The sequence below is a fragment of the Athene noctua genome, chromosome 1, assembly GCF_965140245.1.
Source record: "Athene noctua chromosome 1, bAthNoc1.hap1.1, whole genome shotgun sequence".
Lineage (NCBI taxonomy): Eukaryota > Metazoa > Chordata > Aves > Strigiformes > Strigidae > Athene > Athene noctua.
Window position 1 is genome coordinate 148336054 of NC_134037.1, and position 9200 is coordinate 148345253.

Below are 9200 nucleotides of genomic sequence, written 5' to 3' on the forward strand. Positions count from 1 at the left end.
TTAAAATAAATAAATAAATAAATATGAAAAAAAATTGTAACCTTCTTGTGATTGGGGATGGAAAGTTGAAACTGTCAGGCAAATAGCCACCATCCAGCAGAAATGCTTCTGAATGTTCTTGTGAAAGCTAGCTTTGATTTGACAGTTACGAGTCTTTGAAAATAGCGCTCTGTTTATACAGTACAGTAAATACTTTGAAGTATGGTAGGCTTTGCTGTACATGCGTGGCTAACTAGAAGAATATTAAACGTGTACATCTTGTGTTGAGTGAGGGAGGATCCTGCAGCAATTGGAATTGCAGGCTCTTCATACTTTTATAAGATCATGTCAAAGCAGTAGATTTGATAATAGACCTGATTATACAGTTGCTTAATTTCTTGTCAAAATAACATTTTTGCATGCAGTGTTTTGAGATCTTTTAGGTGACCTCATGTTATTTATCAAATGTCAGTTTTTCATCCCAGCAGCTTTGATATAATCATGTAGCATCGTGGAATACTGTGTACATGCCGTCTTTGCTTGCTGGAGTTCTTTGAAGTGCCTTACTCCTGAGAAGAGTCATTGCTCTGCTGAAGATCCTACATTTAACGACAAGGAAACCAGTATACGGAAGCAGCGCACTGTGTTGCTAAAGGTTGTGCTACATCCAACATACCCAATGTGAGTCTGAAAGCAAAGAAACGAGAGGTTCAATACGCCAGGACCACATAGCCCTTAACACACATCTTACCCAGTGGTAAGCTGCATAGGATATAGTAATTCTTCAGCTCTGCCCCTGTGGGAATGCCTGTTTTGCAGTGCTGAGCTCCCCAGGCTTGAGTGCCTGGTGCTATAAAACAGCAGGAGGGCTTGTGTAAGGGAGAAGAGCAGCAGGATAGCTGGTGGTGACAGTCCTGGTCCAAAACTGGTCTCATGGATAGTGCTGGAAGGTAGCAATCCTTGGGGAAGCCTTGAAAACCTGCTTATTTGGGATGAGAGAGACCAGACACCTGTTAAGGTGAAGGTTAACATGAAGGAGGGGGTGTGGGTCTCCCCCAGCAATTCTGAGAGGTGTCATGTGTGATGTCCCCTTACAGCATACTGGGGAATTACTGCTTGCTGTAGCACTGAGTTTTCCTCTGAGGAGGTCTGTCCTGTACTGACCCATCCTAGCCCCACTTAGCTTATGAAAACTGACAAGACTGCAGCCTGAGGAATTATGCCTGAGGACTGTTTCTTATCTTTCATTCTGGAAGCCTAGTGAAGGGATGCTGAAATGAAAAGAAAAAGCACTTGTTTTTTTCCGTGATAGGTGGCTTATTTCTCCAAAGCCTTCTGCTTAAACAGTGTGGTGTTACTACGTGTTGAAGAACAAACTGGTGTCTCCTCAGTCCTCTCTTATCCATTATTTCAGCTTTTTTTTTTTTTTCCTCCTATCTCTCCGCAGATTAGTTTCTGAAGAATGGGCTGCTGGCAAGCTTGATACAGGTCTCTTTTTTACCTACGGTTGTACATGCTGATGTCCCTATTTAAATTTCAGAAAAAATAAACCAGAGAAGTAAGGGAAAAGAGATCGCCTCTGGCTCTGAATGCATTGCCTACTTCCTGAAAAGTAGATGAAGTTTTGACAGAGGCAGAGCTATGAAAGCAGCCCGCGGAAAGCTGTAGTGTTATCCACCGGACCCCTGCATGCAATGCTGGCTGATGCTGGGGCTGTTAACTGCTACCATGATGTAGTAAGCTGCAGAAGCCTGTCATATATTAGGGAAATACTGTTAAAACATCTCTTGAAAAATTGCTTATTGCTAGAGCTTTTGATCTTTATCAGCGTTAACAATAGTAGGAACCCTAGAGCAGACAGGCTGCTGCTAAGGTAAGCGACGCTCCACGTAAAGTGCTGGGAACTCCAGTCGTAATGTACATAGACTGCTCCCAGCATTGCTAACATAGGTGGAGCTGAACTGATGTTGGCAGCTGCGCTGGAGTACACCAAGGCTGAGCTGAGGTCGGCATGATGTCATGGCACACTATGGCTTGTGTGACAGTGTGCCTAGTACCCTGGCAGCAGTCTGGCTGGCATTGGCTGGCCTGCACCTGCAGATGTCACTGGGTAAAGCTGAAATGGTGTGAGCAGCGAGGGGGAGCGTTAAGAACATTCCTGTACAGAAGATAGTTCTAGCTTAGGCTTTGGGAGTTTTTTAGGGTTTTTCTTTTTGCCTTTTTTCCCCAATTGATTTCTGAAACTGTGTCAGAATTTGCCAGGTGGTGGTTCTAGTCCCAGGTGGACCAAGTAGTTCAGGGTGGTTTGGGTTTTTTTGTTTTTTACATAATAGCAGCTGGGAAATTGAAAGGAACTTCAAGTTTCTGCCTTGAATCTGCTCATCAGTGTCCATAAGTGTCTGTCTCCTCCATTACTTTGGGGAAAGAGTTGTGCAAAACCAGAAATGGTATAAGGACAGCTGTTCATCCCTACTGCATTAAAAACACACTGAAGTGTTTGTTAGATGCACTAAAAATAAAATTTAATGGCATGTAGTTGTCTTTTGTCAAAAAGTGTTAGTGTTACAGTTCTTAAAAGTAATTGTTATGAGTGTAGTGGACAATGTGCAAAAGGTTATTTTAGAATTATTTCTGTAAATATATAAAAAGAATAATTACTTAAACAGCCTTTACATCGTGGCTACTGTTGGATATCCATGTGCTTGTCAGAAGGAGGAAGGAAGAGAATAGTTGGTGGAGATACCATTCTCTGAGAGGAGGAGATGGTTACATGAGAAATGTCATAAAAGAATTTGTTCTCTGAGCGTTCGTGTTTGTATTGTAATTTGTCAGTGATTATCTTGACTACGCTTTTTAAGGGTAGAGAGTAAAAGTTTGGACTTCCTGTAGCTGTCCATGTTTTGAACGGACTTCTGAAGAGATTGGTTCTTTGGGAAATGTCCATGTCTCTGGTGATAGGAGCTGGAGGGGAAAAGCGTAGGAGAAAGTATCTGCACTGTCTTACTGAAGATATGTGGATGGGCAGGCACAGGTAGGCTTAGCAGATACATCTGTATGACCACACATACTGAATTTGCATGGGGGTGATTAAGTGTATTCTTATAGTTTCTGGGAGGTTTATCCTGTGGTCCTAAATTCTTAAATTCATTTGAGCTACTTGAACGAACTTCTCTTCCTTGTAATGGCATAAAGACTTGTCTGCTCTTTCCCCGTCAATGTGCTTGTAGATCATCAAGGTGTTAATTTTAAGTGAACCTATTTTTGCTCAACCCCTTTCTCAGTGCTTCAAGGCATGGAGGTAGTTGTGGGAAATAACCTGCCTGCGTTTCAGAGGCTAACAGAGAGGTGCAAACATACCACATGTACAAGAAGAGTTATTTTCTCTGTGGAGATTGTAACGAGCCTGGTGAAGATTATGTAGTCCCCACATTCATGTAGCAAAATGAGCTTAGGTGACGAAGTCTTGATTCTTCTTTCAGTTTAGAGTCACTTCTAGTACAAGACCATGAGCAAAGAGGTAATGCTGTGCAGACTTGGGATTAGCAGTGATTTCTCTGATGTGCATAAGGAGGAATTCTTGGCTTTGGGAAACTGAGGACTTTTTGTATGCCACCGTTCTTTACTGCCAAGACATAAACATATAGTAGAAGTCCATAAGTTAGGACCATCTAGAAACTGGTGACTGTCTGCCAGTTGCTATCTAATCAATTTAGTATTAACAAGTTAGCTCTTGATGTTGAGAAAATGATTTATAAGTAAGTGGAATTTGTGGTTTACTAGGTAATGACAGAACATGGTGTTTTCCCCAAATCAGCAGCTGTTTTGGGTAGAGTATCGTCCATGTACCATATGAAGAGCCCCTGGTGCAAGTAGCCACTGCCTTTCTGGCAGGTGGGACACATGAGCAAATCAGCTGAAGGTCTACTGTGTGATAACTGTAGTTTGATTAAAGGATGAGATCTGCACACCCTGCAATGAAAAGAGCTGGGACAGTAGGTAGTCAGGCCCTCTACTGATGACTTGCTTGGACAAGCAGAGTTGTGTTTTGTCCGGATGACATGCATATTGCTAATGTGTCTTTAGCCTCAGCAGTGCCTTAGGTACCCGATCCTGATGTATTTTCTGCCCTTGTTTAAGAAAAGGAGCAGAGGGACCTGGCAGGAGAAGGATGCAAGTGTGTTTGAACAACCAGCTTAAGCCTATCCATGACTGTGCCATCAGTCACTGCTTCCTCCTCTGTGCCAGTGAACATGTGGCCACCTGGTTGGCTGAAACAGGAAGCTTGTCTCCTGAAAATTAATCATATCTTATCTAGAGTTAGTTTTCAACTAGGTTGCAAGTGCTAGCCATGGCTGGAAGAGGTAGAGTTGGATAGAGGTAGTCTGGTTGAAGTTGCTTTCCTGGGTCCAGCACACACTTGGTGTACAGAGGGTAAGACGGCATTTTTGGCAAACCTATCTGAATGCTGGTGGGTCCAATACTAGTTGTAGTACAGGCACATGCTTTATACATTCATGGGAAAGGATGAGGAGGACACCTCTTGCTAAGAGATGGGGCGGATTTAAAGGTGTAATTCAAAGCCCACCTTAGTAGGGGCCGTATCTAGAAGCTGGACTGGTTCAAGGGGTTGAAGAGTGTTCTGTGTCCCTGTATCCTCAGGTGTCATGGCAAGATGTGTGGGGTGTAGAATACATCAATTTATTTGCTTTTACTTGCATATGATCTTAAAGGAGTCTGACAGTTCAATAAAAGCATTGAATAACACTTCCTGTGTCCTCCTTGTTTCCCAGTTGCGCTCTTTATCAATGAGGTGTGTAATCAAGTACTTTATTAAACAGCAGCATATTAAAAAGTAACGTGCAGTTCAGCTGCAAGTGTGCAAAATAAGCAAATGCTTAACAAAACTGGTAAGGGCAGCATGTGGTGAAAACCAGTGATAGTTCGTGGGCTGTCTTGGGTTGTCATAGAGTCACCTTTTGCCAGTGCAGCTGTTCTCCCTCTTATGTGGTTGGATGAGAGTTGGAGAAATAGGATGTGCCCTTCCCAGCAAAATTGCTCTGAAGGAGTGCATGGGTTGATTCATTGCCTTACCCCACCTCTCTGGTCGCGCAGGGAATCCACCGGTGGATGCACATGCACTGGTTCGCTTCCTGGTGGCTGTCAGGATGAGCAGTTGCTCAGACCTCAGCTCCTGCTGCTGGTGATGCTGCTCTTCCCAGAGTAGTCTCTTACTCCACTCTCTCTCCCTCTCTCCTTTCTTGCCCACTCCACTGTCAAAGCTACAATCCAGGGTGCTGGCTCAGCTTGCGTTCAGAGTTACCATTTGTTTTCTGTAGCAGCAGGTCTCTAGCCTTTTTTCTTTTTTCCATGCTGATTTTGGGCTCTTGCCACCCTCAGTCCAGCACAGACTGAGAGCCTCAGAAAGGCCACAGGGAAAAAAGAAGTGTGCTCTTTCTTGTGCACAGAGAAAGAGGTTTCTTGCCTTTAATGCTTCATGTCACAGTAAGGCCACAAGTTTGATACTTTTATCTATTTGGTATGCCTTTATTTCATCTCTCCACATTCTCCTTCTCAAAGAGGGAGAAAAGACTGAAGTGAATCAGTGATAACTGCAGCTGTTCGTGCTGAAGCAGCCGTAATCCTGTACCCCTCCAAGTACCTGACCACTTGTCACTATCAAGCTTCTGCAGTTTAAGGTCATAAAGTAGGAATCAGCTAGTCTGGATGTCTTTTTCCCTTCTGTTTGCAATACAGTGTGGTGGCAAGTTCATAGAAGTGCAGGGATGGTTCACGAATACTTGTGAGGTATTAGGGGTGGGCATTTGTGTCTTGTTAGTTGCTCTGGGGTGCCTGCCTGTGTACGTGCTCTCACCCTTTTGCTCTTAATTTGCTGTGAAGCAAGCTGTCTTGTGCTGCCTGCAGGCGAAGACTGTGCAGGTGAGCAGCAGAGATGGTAAACTAGGGGATGGAATTACATTGCGGTAACTGTCTGGGCAGCCTTAAATGTGGATCATGGCTGAGCATTTGTGTCCCTCTTGTGGTCCTGAGCTATGATATGTAAGGCTGCCCTGCTCCAGTGCTTTGCCAAGTTGAACTTGAATGTTTCAAGCAATAGAGCTCCAACCGTTTGCTGTGACAGATTCTCTCCATCCTGATGTATGCCGGGTTTCGCATGTTTTCCCTTTCAAGGGAAACGGTGATTTCTGTCCCTGCTTTGATGGAGGTGTGTCAGCACTGGCACTGGCATGGCTTAGCCTATATTGTTTCGTTGGGTGGGGGAAAGGGGAGAGAAGATATAACTGAGTAATTGGATCCAGGGATGATTGTACTGCTGTGGTAGGTTTTACTGGATGAAGCAGCTTGTTGCGATAGGTGTTTGTTTCAGCTTCTGTCTGCAGGTGTGACTTGGTTAGATAAGGATGGTCTATCACGTTGATGATTTCATTGTTTGATTTGGCTGGACTGGGTGGAGAATGTAGCTGCATTGTTTGGGACTAGCTTTGTAGTTTGGTTTTGTTGAAGTGGATTACATGGCAGCGCATTGCTACATTATTAAGGTGAAGCTGCAGTAGATAATAGTTGGAGAATGTTGGAGGGAAGAGAGTATGCACACAGGGTTTCACAATGCGTAACTAATTGAGCCTCCCGTGTTCCTGTTGGGAGATCTGGTCAGCAGAATGCATTGGGATTACACAGAAAACCTCTGGTAGCGATTTCAGTTTGCAGTCGTACTTTGGCTGCAAGGCGGTCCATGATGTGTAAATAGCTGAGAGTGCTCTGAGAGACCACGCTGGCCCTGACAGTGTGAATGTTGTCTGGATTCATACTGTTCTTACAGCCTCTCCAGTTTTCACAGTGGGTGAGGGAGAAGCTGGCAGGTAGCTGCTCTATCTTTCTTTACTGACCTCAAATTTACCATTAAGCCATTCCTCAGAGTCCACGTTTCCTTGTATTACTGAACTTTCAGGCATTTAAACTTGCTTTAACATGTAAGTGAACATTCATTGTTGCAGGGTTGTCTCCATTACTGAAAGTGTGGCTGGTTGGTTTCTGGGCCATGAACTCTTTTGGCCTTATAGGAAATAACTGTAGTGCAAGGTGGGGCCAACTCCTCTATCTTGAGCAAACTTACAGTGTGTCTGACTCGGGAAAGTTTGCAGTTGGATTCCCTTCTCTTTGTACTGTAGCACAGTGATGTGAGGTAGGAGCTGCCAGAACAGTAGATAGGGCTTCTTCCTTCTAAAACCTGCCTGGTTTTCCCCTAGATGTGATTGCCTGGCTTTACCTGATGCTTGATGTTTTTATTGTACGTTGTCTGGCTGTGGAGGAGGTTGTATATACAAAAGACAGGGGTTTGGCAGAAGTTGCTGAGCACATAGTGAGGGGAAGGTGAGCCTTTGAAGAGCGATGGGTGCAGAGAAGGGGAGGTAACATGTCTGAGCTTTGTGCCAGCTTCTGTAAGCACAGATGAGCTCATGGGAATCCAGCTAGCTCAGATGTGGGAGTGCTAAAGCAGGTCCGACCTATTTCCCCTCCATGTGCAGCACACATCGTCAGACTCTTCCAGTCTGATGGTAGCTTTTTTGGTGCTGACAAATCTTGCCAGTTTGAGCAGAGGCTTCCTCTTGTCAGTGGTTCAGAGCAAGTTATGATTCCTCTGCTTCTGTGGCTTGATGCTTGGCTGTGCATTCTTGGTGGTGAAATTATTCCTCTCTTCTTTTTCCAGGTGATCTTTTCTTGTGAGACGAGTGGTTTGCAACTTATGGCTTCCACAATGAGTACTGCTGTATCGTGACACCAGGGGTCTTGGTAAGCTACTTGTTGGAAAGGCAAGGACCTATCATCTCCATAAATGTGGGTGTGTCTCCTTTGTCTCTGCAATTGAGGTTTGAAGCCATTTTAAGCCATCCAAAATGTAAGCTGCAAACAAGTGGGGTGAGGCTACTTTTTACCTGTTCTCACCTCCTCCTTTGAGCTTGCAGTGGCACTGATGTGGTTACATGATCAACCAGAATCAGGCGACTAATCCAGCTGAATAGAGATTTCTGGTGTTTCCCTTGGATTAGCTCCCATTCAGATCTTTCCCTGATGTGGTCAGGAGAGAGGTGGTGAGAATGAGTAGCCAGTTGAACCATCCCTTTTCCCTGCAGCTGTTGCCTGGCATACCTTAAAGCAATCCTGAAAATACAGCCTTGGATGTAGCTTGCCAAAATGTTTTGAAAAGTGGCTTGACCATTCACTGTCATTGCCCCTACCTCTAATTTTAGAGCAACGATAAAGGCTTTGCTGTGGCAGGCAGACTCCAGCTGCAAAAATACATTTCTGTAGAGCTTTTCCATTATTGAACCCTAGATTCCCAGACATACATACATTAGAAGTGCATTTAGAAAAATCATGAGGCATTCCATTTCACATTATAAAAGATGGTACGTTCCCAGTGTGCAGAAATGAGAAGTGAGGAGGTTGAGTTGCTGCTGTTCCACCGATGAATATATTGATGTGTCCTTTATAGCTCTCTCTGGTAAGAAGAAATTTAAACTGAGATTGGAAAATACAGTTCCCTTGTAGAGCGCATCAATTGTAATAGATGGAAGATACATGTATATAGGGTAATAAAAAAATAGGGTTAAAAAAATTGGAGGGTTTTTTCCACACAACAAAGCACTTGAAAGTTTGGTGATGTTGGAATGCTGTGCAGCCACTCTAATCCTGATTCTGTTCTTCATGTTTTCTCATGGCACTCTGCAAGCCTGGGAGTCTGAGAAAATTCTCATCTTATAGTAAAAGGTAACATGATAATGCATAAATAATGAAAAGTGGAAAAGCAGAGGACGATACAACTAGAATAGTTAAGTTCATCACACAGACATCTATGCCATGCTTTTAGCATTGAGGTCTGCTTACTTTAATGCTATTTTTCCTCCTTTCTTTTTTACCTGAAGTTCAGCATATTTTCAGTCATACTGAAAAGTCATGCTGACTTTTACAGATGCATAAATCTCCTTTGAAAAGTGGAATTGGGTGCTGTTGTTAATGTTACGGTTTTGTTGTCAAAACAGCCAAATTTGCATGCAAAGATGGTACAATTTAGATGCTTGTGAAGATGTTCTTTCTTGACTTTAATGTGTCTGTATAGCACCAGCTCCAATTACAACATGATAGCAGTAACTATATTAATAGAGTAACTCCAGCATTGTTCTCAAAATCAGTGTGATAACCAG

General features: G+C 43.6%; 1 protein-coding gene across 3 annotated transcripts in view; it reads left to right on the forward strand.

The window, feature by feature from the left end:
• Nucleotides 1–9200, forward strand: part of LOC141958149 (uncharacterized) — a 48277-nt gene that overhangs the window by 37335 nt on the left and 1742 nt on the right. For 2 of the 3 annotated variants that reach the window (XM_074900808.1, XM_074900817.1), the window contains exon 2: nucleotides 7706–7788. The gene's annotated coding sequence lies outside the window, so the exon portion shown is untranslated. Of the gene's footprint in view, nucleotides 1–6744; nucleotides 6858–7705; nucleotides 7789–9200 lie in introns of those variants that run through there. The other variant, XM_074900828.1, reaches the window with a different exon arrangement.